This window comes from Acipenser ruthenus, chromosome 29, assembly GCF_902713425.1.
Source record: "Acipenser ruthenus chromosome 29, fAciRut3.2 maternal haplotype, whole genome shotgun sequence".
Lineage (NCBI taxonomy): Eukaryota > Metazoa > Chordata > Actinopteri > Acipenseriformes > Acipenseridae > Acipenser > Acipenser ruthenus.
The window spans coordinates 17,751,623-17,764,148 of record NC_081217.1 but is presented as its reverse complement, the minus strand read 5'-3'; the positions used below and the strand labels follow the sequence as shown (position 1 = coordinate 17,764,148).

General features: G+C 38.9%; 1 pseudogene; it reads left to right on the top strand.

Moving 5' to 3' along the window:
• The first annotated feature begins 8,405 nt into the window (after positions 1-8,405).
• Positions 8,406-9,359, top strand: LOC117426186 (olfactory receptor class A-like protein 1; annotated as a pseudogene).
• Positions 9,360-12,526: the final 3,167 nt, after the last annotated feature.

Sequence of the window (12,526 nt, the reverse complement as noted above, 5' to 3'; positions counted from 1 at the left end):
TGAAAAGGAATAAAATCATATACTGTAGAAAATAAAAATGAACTTTTGACTTAATCTTGTATAAACTAGCAGAACATTTCTTAATTGAAAGCAGAGAATATTCTACTGTTCTTTTCTGGCTATGTTAAATACAATCGTTTGTTAAATATTCAATTTGTTGTTTTGTTTGGTACACCATATTAAATGATACAAATGTTATATTGTTATAAATAAAACTATACTGCATATCTTTTGGTTTAAATCTTACCTTGATGCTTGTTCACAAAGGGTCAGTCGGCATGTTGTCTTCTTGTAGCCGAATAGTTCTTTGGTTTTGTATTTTTACACCCACTACCTCAAAGGGTAACTCCAGGGAGAACACTCCCTCTGGGGGAGATGGGGGAGTGTCTGGGGGCTGGAGAAGCAACGGGGATTAGGAAACATCCCCTACTGCACACTGTGTTATGGAGGCATACCTGCAATTACTCTGTATAGAAACTCAGTTTGTTTGAAATGTCTAGTGAAGGACAACACTACCCTCAATTGCAGTGGACAGTTGTCCAGCACAGCACAAAAGCACCACACAGTTCAGAACATCGGGCCATTTTGGGAAAGTTAACACAGTATAGTATTTATTCCCATTCGCCAGCCAACAGCATGACAGCAGTAATGGACATGGATGCAAACTTCAAAAATGTAAATGGGAAAAATATGCATATGGACATATTGACATATTGAATGGGGCTACATGTGCAAAACAAGGTAACATGTTACATTAAATTTCTCTAATTATTATGTATTATTATGTATTTACATAGTAAATACATGTGTACTTACACATAATTACAATGTTATTATGCAGAGTTACAATGTATTTAAAGCCTACATTTTCTTGCACAATATATGTAAGCACACAATTGTATCAGAAAAGGGTTAGGGTTAGGGTTAGGGTTAGGTGGATTAAGGTTAGGGTTAGGTGGGTTAGGATTAGGGTTAGGGGGGATAGGGTTAGGGCTAGGGTGAGGTTTAGGGTTATATTGTGCAAAAAGATGTACACATTAAGTACGTTGTAACTATGCATAGTAACATTGTAATTATGTGTAAGTACACATGTATTTACTAAGTAGCTACTATGTAAATACACAGCAATTAGAGCCATTTAATGTAAAGTGTTACCCAAAACAGTCTGTATTGGTAAATATGTATTTTGTTTGGTGCTTGTGAAATGTAATATTCATGAAACTGTAGGTGCTTGCCAGTCACTCAACTCCTGATCAAATAATTACACCCATTTAGTCAAGCTGCCACAAGCGGGTCAAATTATGCAGTGGATTTCCGATGTTTCTCGGATGAGACCAAACTTAACGTGGGACCTGGCCAGAAGAGGACTCAAACCCAGACGTGTGGGGTTAGTGACGTCTCCAGCTAGGTCACCAAACCGCCTTTCAAAAACGGACATTAAATGGATTGCAGTCTGGTGCATTTACTGGCATGCTAATGCTTTAAACATCTTAACAAGTTAACCCAAGATATGACTTCAATTTAACACAGAGAGTAAGGGTGAGAGGGGAAGAGTGAATGCATGTTCAGAACAGATTTTTGGAAGCACTTTTTTAAACTCCTTAGCTGTTTTAAATATATGGGATAGTTTACCAAGTGAAGTAGTAATATATGCAAGATGATTAAGAAAAAAATATATATTCTTTCCTTTGAAATAAGATTAATGTAAATAGATGCAAATGTTGAGTAGGCAAAGCAACAAGCCTTGCTTTTTGTCACTTTTTGTTCAGCTGACTTGTTGTGTTCTTTTGAAAATAACAAAGGCTGCTGGTGTATAACATGCTGCCAATGGATTTTGTTTGTGGTCCACTTTCTAAGTGGTACTCAGAAATGTTGTTGTTAAAAGACCGTTTTAATTAATGCTTTGATAATACCATGCTAATAAAACATTTGGTATTGTTCTCTGGAGACTAATTAAAGCATATAAATTAAGAATGTTTCTTCTGGTAAGGGGATGGTTAATTACATAACTCTTAATTAGGCTGCAAGCCCATGCTTGCAATAATTTACTGTTTAATTAAGTTTTGCAATTAGCGGTAAGCTTGTGTAGAGCCTTTTCTGTTTGACATTGCAGCAACAATATATTAGAACATTCTAAGATCTTTCAACACGTTCTTACAGTGGCACCAGACATTCTGTAAACAGTTCATCATTCCTGATGGGTTTCAAGGGTTTCATGGTAAGAGCAACATGCAAAAACATTTTCATTTTGGAGAGACCCTTATGCACTGATCGTGGTCACCCATCTGTCTTTCTTTCATGGTGAATGTGAGCACTGCCTTGATTTTGCACCAATCTTCACCACACTTTATCACACACTCCAAGCCTCCTCGAGACATTTCAGAGTGCCTTCGACTATAATCCAATAAGCTCTGCAGGGTTGTGATTGCAATCGCATTTGCAACACCTGTTGACTGTGCATTATTACAGTATTGAATTAACAAGGCAAAATTCAAAATGAATTACTTCAGAGCTCAGAGGAAGTGCAGAAGATATTCAGGTGTTATTCCTATGGCATCCAGACAGAATTCACTAGGAATTTGCAGCCATTATTTGAAAGTGATAACAAGCTGGGTACTCAATATTGTAAGACCCTTAGGAGCTCAAACTTAACTGTTTCCACTGTCAAGATTAAATAATTCCAGAAGTCTGTCATTTCATTATAGCATAACACTGCCCAACCGTAGTCTACGGGGAAAAAAAATGATCTGAAATGAAATCCTGGAGACATAGGCTTCAATATGTCAATATAATAACATCCTACTTCTGCAAAAGAGTGGGTGAGGAAAAAACTAAAAAAAAACTTTAATCGGAGCCTTTGTGGTTTGAAATAAAAAAGACTGCTCAGAGAGGATGTTTAAGAGGTCAAAAACATAAGTGTTGCAAGGTGAATCATAAACATTAAAGTTTTTCCACTCCTCTATTTGCTGCTGTGTGTAGGCGGTGAGCGGTGAAACCTGTATGAAATCTTTCCTTGATTTCAGTAAAGCACCAAACTTTCATAAATGCCTTGAATAAAAAGATTTATGATTTAAATGCTATTTCTTTCCTGTAATTTAATTACAACTGATATCAGCTAATTAGAGTGCAAAAATGGTTCTCAGTAATTATTTTGTTAATAATTAAAGCATAAAGCAGATTTCAGTGAGCCCTTCTCTCTGGTGTTTAATTAGGTTGAGGTAATGGAGAAAACACTGTGACGAAAAGTGAGATTTCTTCTAAGCTGCAGCCTTAATTAACTAGCAAGTCCATACTTGCTTTGTTTCTCTGATAAAATGCATGAAACAAACTGATTGCTGTACTGAGCGAAACTGCTTCCTGCAACTTAGATTATTTTTTGATCCTCATATAACGTTCCAGCAGTTTTTCTTTTTAATTTGCCTTTGTGCTTGATATATATATATATATATATATATATATATATATATATATATATATATATATATATATATATATATATTACAATTGTTTTTTTGTATTATTACAAGAAGCAGCAGATCAGTGAAAAGAAACATTTAGGAATTAAAAATGCAGCAGACAAACAGAATGCATTTCAAAAACACGCTCACAGCATGCTACTTTTTACTCCACAATTACAAATGCAGTGTGTTTTCCCTCGACATTCATTAATAATTGTTAATCCAGGGGGGTGTCTTATCAGCAGTAAAGGACTAATTAAAGTGCAAAGACAACAAGTAAACAAGTCTCCACTCCAGGGAGAGCCTTTATAAACCCCCACGGAGGAGTGATGTTCTCTAAACAGCCACACATGAGCTGAGCCAATGGTTGGAGCAGGTGTAGAGGTGTAGCTTCAGGCTGTAGAGCTATTCTGTAGGGGTTGGGGACACTCAAGAGGATTATTTGATCTTCTAGGAGAGCTACTGTAGCCATATGCCCTCTGCGCTTGCCATAGTTTGTTTCTTATTAAGACCACCCCCGTTTTTGATATACAGCAAACCACATTAATAGGGACAGGTTTTATGTTAGAAAACCCTTGCTTATTGCGAGCCTGAGGGAGAGTGAGGGAATCACTATAGAGAGCAGACTGTATACTCTGGTAATGTAAAACTAATACTCTGACACTATCCACACTTAATGTGAGAGATTATCGCTATCAGTAGAACATATTTACTTGCACATTTGCCACGACACTATACTAACCTTGTACTGCAGGTCTGGTTTGTGTCTGAAAATCACTTCTATCAAGCATAAGGTAGGAACCCCATTGAACTGATTAGAGAGGAAACCTCGCTGGCCTCCTGTTAATTTTGACTTGCATTTGAACAAAAATAACCGTGATTGCATGGATAAGCTTTGTGAACTTGATTTAATTGTGGACTATATTTAAGTGTAAATTACCGCTGATCTCATCCGATAGCTGCACCTGTGAGCGATCAGATCAAATCTGTTCTGTCAGCTGCTATGAATTGATAGAGGTTTGGACTTCTGGGCTATTAATGATATCTTATTTTAGGAAATAAGGAGATCAACAGATGACAGAAAAATAAATAAAGAGAATGTGTAATTCAAGTGACAGTGAAAATCTCAAGCCCAACTCTCCTCCTCCTCTCTCTCTCTCTCTCTCTCTCTCTCTCTCTCTCTCTCTCTCTCTCTGATGAACACTTCACTGTAACTACAATGATTTAAAAAACAACAGAATATCTCAGTATAAAGCCACTCAGAGCAGTGTACACATCAGTGCTTCTAGAAGTCATCCTGTTTTCAATTCCACAACTGTGCAATCTGAATGTCATGAATGCACAGAACCATGCAGTTCCAGAGAGAGATCTCTAACTGGCAGCATTATTATTATTTGTTTATTTAGCGACTTATAGAGACTAGGGTGTGTGTGAACAACATCTCACCTGAAAGACAGGGCACAAAGAGGTTAAGTGACTTGCTCAGTGAGCTAGAATTTGAACTGGGGACCTCCTGGTTACAAGCCTTTTTCTTTAACCACTGGACCACACAGCCTCCTTAATTCCCAGTATTAAACCCCAAATACCAAACCAAAACCCAAACTCTAACCAGGTCGGCTCGGACTGAGAATCAACTAATGTGACCTTCCTAACCATAACAACCCTAATTATCCAACTCACTACTGGTTCTGTTCCTGATACTGACACCACACACACTGAGCTCGGGGTCAGGTCTTCTTGACAGCGCTTCCAATGCAATTCTCAATTCACAAACACATTGCTAATTTATGAAGTATTCAATTCAACCACAAGAGAGCAGTGCTGCATTATTGAACTGCCCTTTGTACATGAAGTAATAGAGTAAAAAAAAAGAAAAAAACTCACAGAGGAGAAAGAAAACAGATGACAAAACCTTTGAAATAGAGGCCACCACAGAACAAAACACCATGGTCCATATACTGTATAGTACAGAAATACATTTACTGAACAAAACTCAATGGAGTGACCGGAGGGGTACAGCATATTGTCAGATTTGCATTAGGTGAGAAACAAAGGGGACTGAGAAGGCATTTAAAGGAATGAAATAAATAGAGCGTGTTTCACTTGTGAGTATAGCAGGTATTGGGAACAGGCAGGTGCTTGTCTACAGTGGTGTAGTGGTAAATTAAAAAGTAGGTAAACGCCCCAGTTTGGTGGAGTTGAACAGATAGATTGAACAGATAAACATGAACAGATTGTTATTGCCCCTCAGCCAACCAGAACCCCCCCATACAGTTATTTCCCATCTTAGGTGCTGTTTACATGTGAACAGTCACAGACCGGACAGTGCGCATCACTGAACAGTTCTGTGAGCGTCCTTTCACAGGCTAGGATGAAGGCTACTAGCACCACCCTGCTGGTCCAGTGTGCCTAACAACAGAACATAAACAACCAATCACAGAACACTCACACACACACATTAACAGAACACGCAGTCCAGAGGCCACACCCCAGTTCTGACTGAGAGCTCACAACACAGATCTTCACCGTTGAAATATGTTGTCTTTAACCCAGGATTTGCATGTCACAGAACAGTAGAAATGAGTAAACTCTCTATCCCTTATATGAGAAGCGGGTAAATGCTATATTGCCCAAATTAAAAGTGGTTTTACCTGCATATACCCTCAACTGCACCACTGCTTGTATGGACCTATTCACACAGCATGAATAAATATTTTAATACAGTACGTCAATAAAAAAGGAATCAAAGAACCATGACAACACCTCAAATAGAATAAAAACAAATGGCGTGTTGCCCAATGTGACGGAACGGACTCATACTGTTTCATATTCATTCAAATGAAATTTTCATAAAATAATGTGCACTCGCAAAAATTCTTTCAGTTTTCTAATCGGTGTTTTGTTACATGTGCCTTTATGATGGCTTGCAGTGTTAAATTAGTAAACTAGGATTAAGGCTGTCTGCATGCACATGCAGTCTTGTAACCTTATGAAAAGAACACGCTGCATGTGAATATGCCTTACTGTACAGGTCACTCCTAGTTGTTATGCAACAAATGGCAATATCATTTTGTAACCATGGTTATCACTGATAATTCTAGGGTAAACTTTAACCGCATTCTAAAATGAATGCCAAAACAAATATCATGTTGCCCAAAACTGCACCAGTAACTGCACCCACCTCGGATCTTAGTAAAAACAAACAAACATAAAACGCTAACACTTTACATTAAGTGTCTCTAATTACTGTGTATTTGTAAATACATGTGCACTTAAACATAATTAAAATGTTAATATGCATTGTTGCAATGTATTTACTGTGTACATTTTTTTTGCATTATATAACTCCAATCCTAATTCTAACCCTAATCCTAACCCTAACCCTAACCCTAACTCTAACCCTAACCCTAACCCTAACCCTTTTCTGATAAAATTGTGTACTTACATATATTGTGCAAAAAGATGAACACATTAAGCACATTGTAATTATGTATAATAACGTTGTAGTTATGTGTAAGTACACATGTACTTACTAAATAACTACTATGTAAATACACATTCATTAGAAACGTGTTGCCCATAAAGCCTGCTGATACTAAATTATCGGTATGGTTAATTTTCAGTTCTGCTTGCACTGGTGCAAAGTTGTGGTGAAAAGCACTGGTGCAAACATGACAAAAAACCCAGACGTGATATAAAAACCAGCTCTTTATGAAACTATACATGTTTAACATGTAGCTCATTGCTTTCAGTGGGAAACAAAAGGCAACAAACAGCAGTTTTCAAAGTGGTCCTGTGAGAACTCATTCTAAAGTGATGTGCATGAGGAGTGTGATCATAATGAGAGTCTTCAGTCAACCTTTGGGGTTCAATGTTACTTATGCATGACTCAGAGAGGCAAAGCACCAGAAGATTTTAAAAACTCTTCCAGTTCTGTGCTGTTTAAACCTTAAGAGACCATGCTCTCCCTGGATATTGGGTCCATTATGCTCTAGTTCAGTGCCCAGTTCATCCACCCTACTGCTCCTTCTTCTCCTCCCCATGGGGTTCCTGCAGTATAAATACAGGTAAACTGGAAGGTGAGGGCACTACTGGTACCTGCTTCACCCCATCAGGTAAGCCCGTTTTCAATCATTTTAACTGTTTGTGTTGCACTAGAAGACATGATTAGCCCAAGAGAAGGAGGGATAATGTGTTTTTGAAGTCATCATGGGCTTTTCCATGTTCAATGGCACTACTGTTTTTTTTGTTTGTTTGTTTGTTTAAAAGACTTCATTGCGTTAGCAAAAATAGCCAGATCAGCCTGTAATTAAAACAAAACAAAATAAACACACTCATTGTAAAATTGGATTGAATGTCAAACTAGACCAGGCAAAAAAAGCAGGCATGTACTTTTCTTATATTGAACCCTTCCCTTGTCACTTTTATAAATGCATCATTTTTCATAACACGGATCTGCTCCCAAGATGCTTGAGTGCTATTTGGCATCAGCAGTATTAATCATGCTCAGTGTCAATGCATTTTCACAGCTCACTATCCTAATCACCGCTACAGTCAGACAGCTGAAACCTGTCAACCAGGTGTCTGTGTATAACCAAACAGAAACAGAATTATCCTTCTGTTAGGTCAGGCCGAGAGCTTAGTTAAACGGACATGAAGCATCAAGGGGCTAGCTGTCTATTTGATGGAAATTATACAGATTTTTAAATCATTCAGGTAAACACATTTAAAGGTGGGAAAGTAATTTATTAGCCATATCATCCATGTCAAGTGGCATACATGTAGCCATAAAATCCAAATTCATCTAAATGAAAAGGTCTGAAAATGTAGACAAATATTTCTTCACGATGTCAAGCTCACCTTCAGGATAGGTAAAAAAATGTGTCAACTTTGTTTCTGCAGATTACTGTCAATTAAAAAGTGTTGCTGTTTTCCTTAACGCTCATAATGAATGAGCAAGAGGTCATCAGGGGGCTGCTCTATCTCTTTCTGACAGTCTTGGGAATCCCAGGCAACCTGATGGTCATCGCTGCCTTCTCACACATAGCCTACTTCGACCGCTAGCTCCTGCCAGCTGACATCATTGTCCTTCATCTCATGGTGGTCAACCTCAAGTTGGTGGTTCAACGCTGCCTCTTTGAGGCCTTGGCATCTTTCTAAGTGGTCAACATCTTCACCGACCTGGGTTGCAAGATTGTCATCTTCATCTACAGGACCTGCAGAGCTCTCTCCATATGGCTGACCTTTGTGTTGAGTGCATTCCAATGTATCAGCATTGCTCCCACTGGCTCCAAGTGGTCCAGCATCAAACTCCATGCCCCACAGTACCTGGCAGGAGTCTTTGTCTTTATCTGGATATTAAACACCTTCTTAAGTGTTCCCAGTGCAATCTTCTCCAGCGGCAAGGACAGTAACGCCACCTCATTGAACCACAGCATCAACATCATGTTCTGCTTTGTGAAATATCCCAGCGAGTTGTGGAAGTCATCAGTGGGAGCCGTGCAAATCGCCAGGGATGTGGTCCCCATGACCCTCATGCTCCTGGCTAACATCTTCATCCTCGTGATTTTATACAGACACAGCAAGCATGCCACACAGATCAGGAGTGCCAAACAGAACCAGAAGGAGTCGGCAGAGATGAGAGCAGCCTAAACCGTGGTCACTCTGGTCACCCTCTTGTTCTTCGGGATAGACAACATCCTGTGGGTCTACACCTTGTCCATCAACGAGACTTTGGCCACTTCCATCATCTCAGACCTGCGGATCTTCTTTACTTCCCTCTACGCCGCTGTCAGTCCCATTGTTATCATCCTGTCCAACAGGAAGATGAACAACAAGCTGAAATGTGTAGCAGTAGACCAGGCACCTCAGAGATGTGAGACTGTGAAGACAATAGTTTAACGGTGGACTTGAAAGGTTAGTTGTGCAGAAGATCAGATCCAGCTCTCTAGAACGTCTCTTATATATCTTAATATTCATCATAGTTTATGTTGTATCCAGGTGTCACAAAGACGGCCGGAGTGGGTGGCGTCAGACCAGAAGCAGGAAATAAACAGACAGAGATTTGGGGTTTGGTGAAGCTGAGCGAATGCTTTCGCTCAGCATTTAATAAACAGAACAGAAAATAAAAGGTTTGAACACAAAACAAAACAGGACACGGCACTTGCGCCAAAATAAATAGACAAACAAAACATACTAAACACTTAACAAACGGTGCATGGAGAGACAAACAAACACGGTGAGTACAAGCACTTATATTTACGATCCTATTTATTTTAACTCCTCTCTCTCTCCCGTTCTCCACTCACCGAACACCCAACCCCGAGTGAATGCTACGTGTCTCTATATATACTGTTGTGCTGGGATTCAATTACTAATTAATTATTCACTTGAATCCCAGCACGTGAATTCATTACGTGCAACCCCGTGCTCACATATTATATTTAACCAGCACGTGAAGTGATTTGTGCCCTCCTCGTGCCTAAATATAAATCTACATTTTTAACTACACGTGAAACACAGACCCGTTTATATCCCGTGTACCAATCTCTATACACCAACATTAACACACGCACGCAACATACAACACATAATATGCACACAGGGGCGGGGCACATTGCCACACCAGGACACAACTAAATTGAGAAGATGACTGGCCAAAACAGCACAACAGCTTGTAAAGCAGAGTAGAACCACAGACCCAAACAATTTAAGAAAGTGTAACCGTAGGTACGGAATGAGATGTATCTCAGATACAATAACAGGTGATGCTGTAATAAATACATGTTTGAAAATAGTGCAGTACTTTGCAGTATGGACTCCCTTTCAATAAAGATGTAAATCTCAAGGTCTGTATTATGGATAAATACATGCATTTGAGATTAAATAAATTTGACATTACTTTATCTGTGCTCAGTAGGAATGCCATGCAATAAAGTAATAACAATAACGCATCCCCACTTGAATGATTTTGTCACCATATAGTTAATGTTACTAAATCAGCTGAGTCAACAGACGGTATGATTAAGGGGCTGAAATCGTGATACGGGATATTCATGTTTTGTAAAGCATGCCTTGGCTTTCATCAGCTTTACTCTTGTACTTCTTTCCTAACTGTTTTGTGGAGCTGTTTTCATTTCAGATTTCAGTCCAGAACTGAGGGAGGCTCTAGTCTTTGCGTGTGTATTGCACATAGCAAATACATGTATCAATCCTCACAGTTGAGATCCATCAATAATAAGGAACCTGCCAGCCATACACACAGTGAGATCGGCGCCCGTCACCCCCTCTTCTGGACTCAGGTTAATGCTCTGATGCAATGTGATTTGCTCAGATGTGGATTTATGAACTAAACATCTCTAATGACTCTTTAGTTCACTACAGTATAAATGCGAGCTGTCTGATTTCTCTAGCACATTAGGCAAGATTTGTATAATGAAGCAATTAGTTCAATTAGAGAGGCAACACCAGCATGAATGTACTCATTTAAACCTTTTGTGTACAACCAATAAAAAACTTTTCTTTTTTTCATTTATTTTTTAATTTTTGTACACTGCAGTTATACATTCTTCATATATACTTTATATATATATATATATATATATATATATATATATATATATATATATATATATATATATATATATATATATATTGTAACGTAGCGGGTTGTGAGAGACAGCAGGGAGGGGGTTAAGACCTCCCTGCGAAAGAAATACACCTTTTTGTTAGATTGTTCTGTTTTTTCAGTTAATTAGTTTAGTTTATTGTCTTATTGTTTGTTTAATTGTTTAATTGTTTTATTATTAATTATCATCCGCACCTGGGCGTAATTGGAAATTACGCCCAGGTGCTTAATTCTACAAAGATATTCTAAAATGGCCTGGACACATTTGTTGGTACCCCTTAGAAAAGTTAATAAATAATTGGATTATAGTGATATTTCAAACTAATTAGTTGCTTTAATTAGTATCACACATGTCTCCAATCTTGTAATCAGTCATTCAGCCTATTTAAATGGAGAAAAGTAGTCACTGTGCTGTTTGGTATCATTGTGTGCACCACACTGAACATGGACCAGAGAAAGCAAAGGAGAGAGTTGTCTGAGGAGATCAGAAAGAAAATAATAGACAAGCATGGTAAAGGTAAAGGCTACAAGACCATCTCCAAGCAGCTTGATGTTCCTGTGACAACAGTTGCAAATATTATTAAGAAGTTTAAGGTCCATGGAACTGTAGCCAACCTCCCTGGACGTGGCCGCAAGAGGAAAATCGACCCCAGAGTGAACAGAAGGATAGTGCGAATGGTAGAAAAAGAACCAAGGATAACTGCCAAAGAGATACAAGCTGAACTCCAAGGTGAAGGTACATCAGTTTCTGATCGCACCATCCGTCGCTTTTTAAGTGAAAGTGGGCTCCATGGAAGAAGACCCAGGAGGACTCCACTTTTGAAAGAAAAACATAAAAACATAAAGCCAGACTGGAATTTGCTAAAATGCATATTGACAAGCCCCAATCCTTCTGGGAGAATGTCCTTTAGACAGATGAGTCAAAACTGGAGCTTTTTGGCAAGTCACATCAGCTCTATGTTCACAGACGAAAAAATGAAGCTTTCAAAGAAAAGAACACCATACTTACAGTGAAACATGGAGGAGGCTCGGTTATGTTTTGGGGCTGCTTTGCTGCGCCTGGCACAGGGTGCCTTGAATCTGTGCAGGGCACAATGAAATCTCAAGACTATCAAGGCATTCTGGATCAAAACGTACTGCCCAGTGTCAGAAAGCTCTGTCTCAGTCGCAGGTCATGGGTCTTCCAACAGGATAATGACCCAAAACACACAGCTAAAAGCACCCAAGAATGGATAAGAACAAAACATTGGACTATTCTGAACTGGCCTTCTATGAGTCCTGATCTGAATCCTATCGAACATCTATGGAAAGAGCTGAAACTTGCAGTCTGGAGAAGGCACCCATCAAACCTGAGACAGCTGGAGCAGTTTGCTCAGGAAAAGTGGGCCAAACTACCTGTTAACAGGTGCACAAGTCTCATTGAGAGCTACAGAAAATGTTT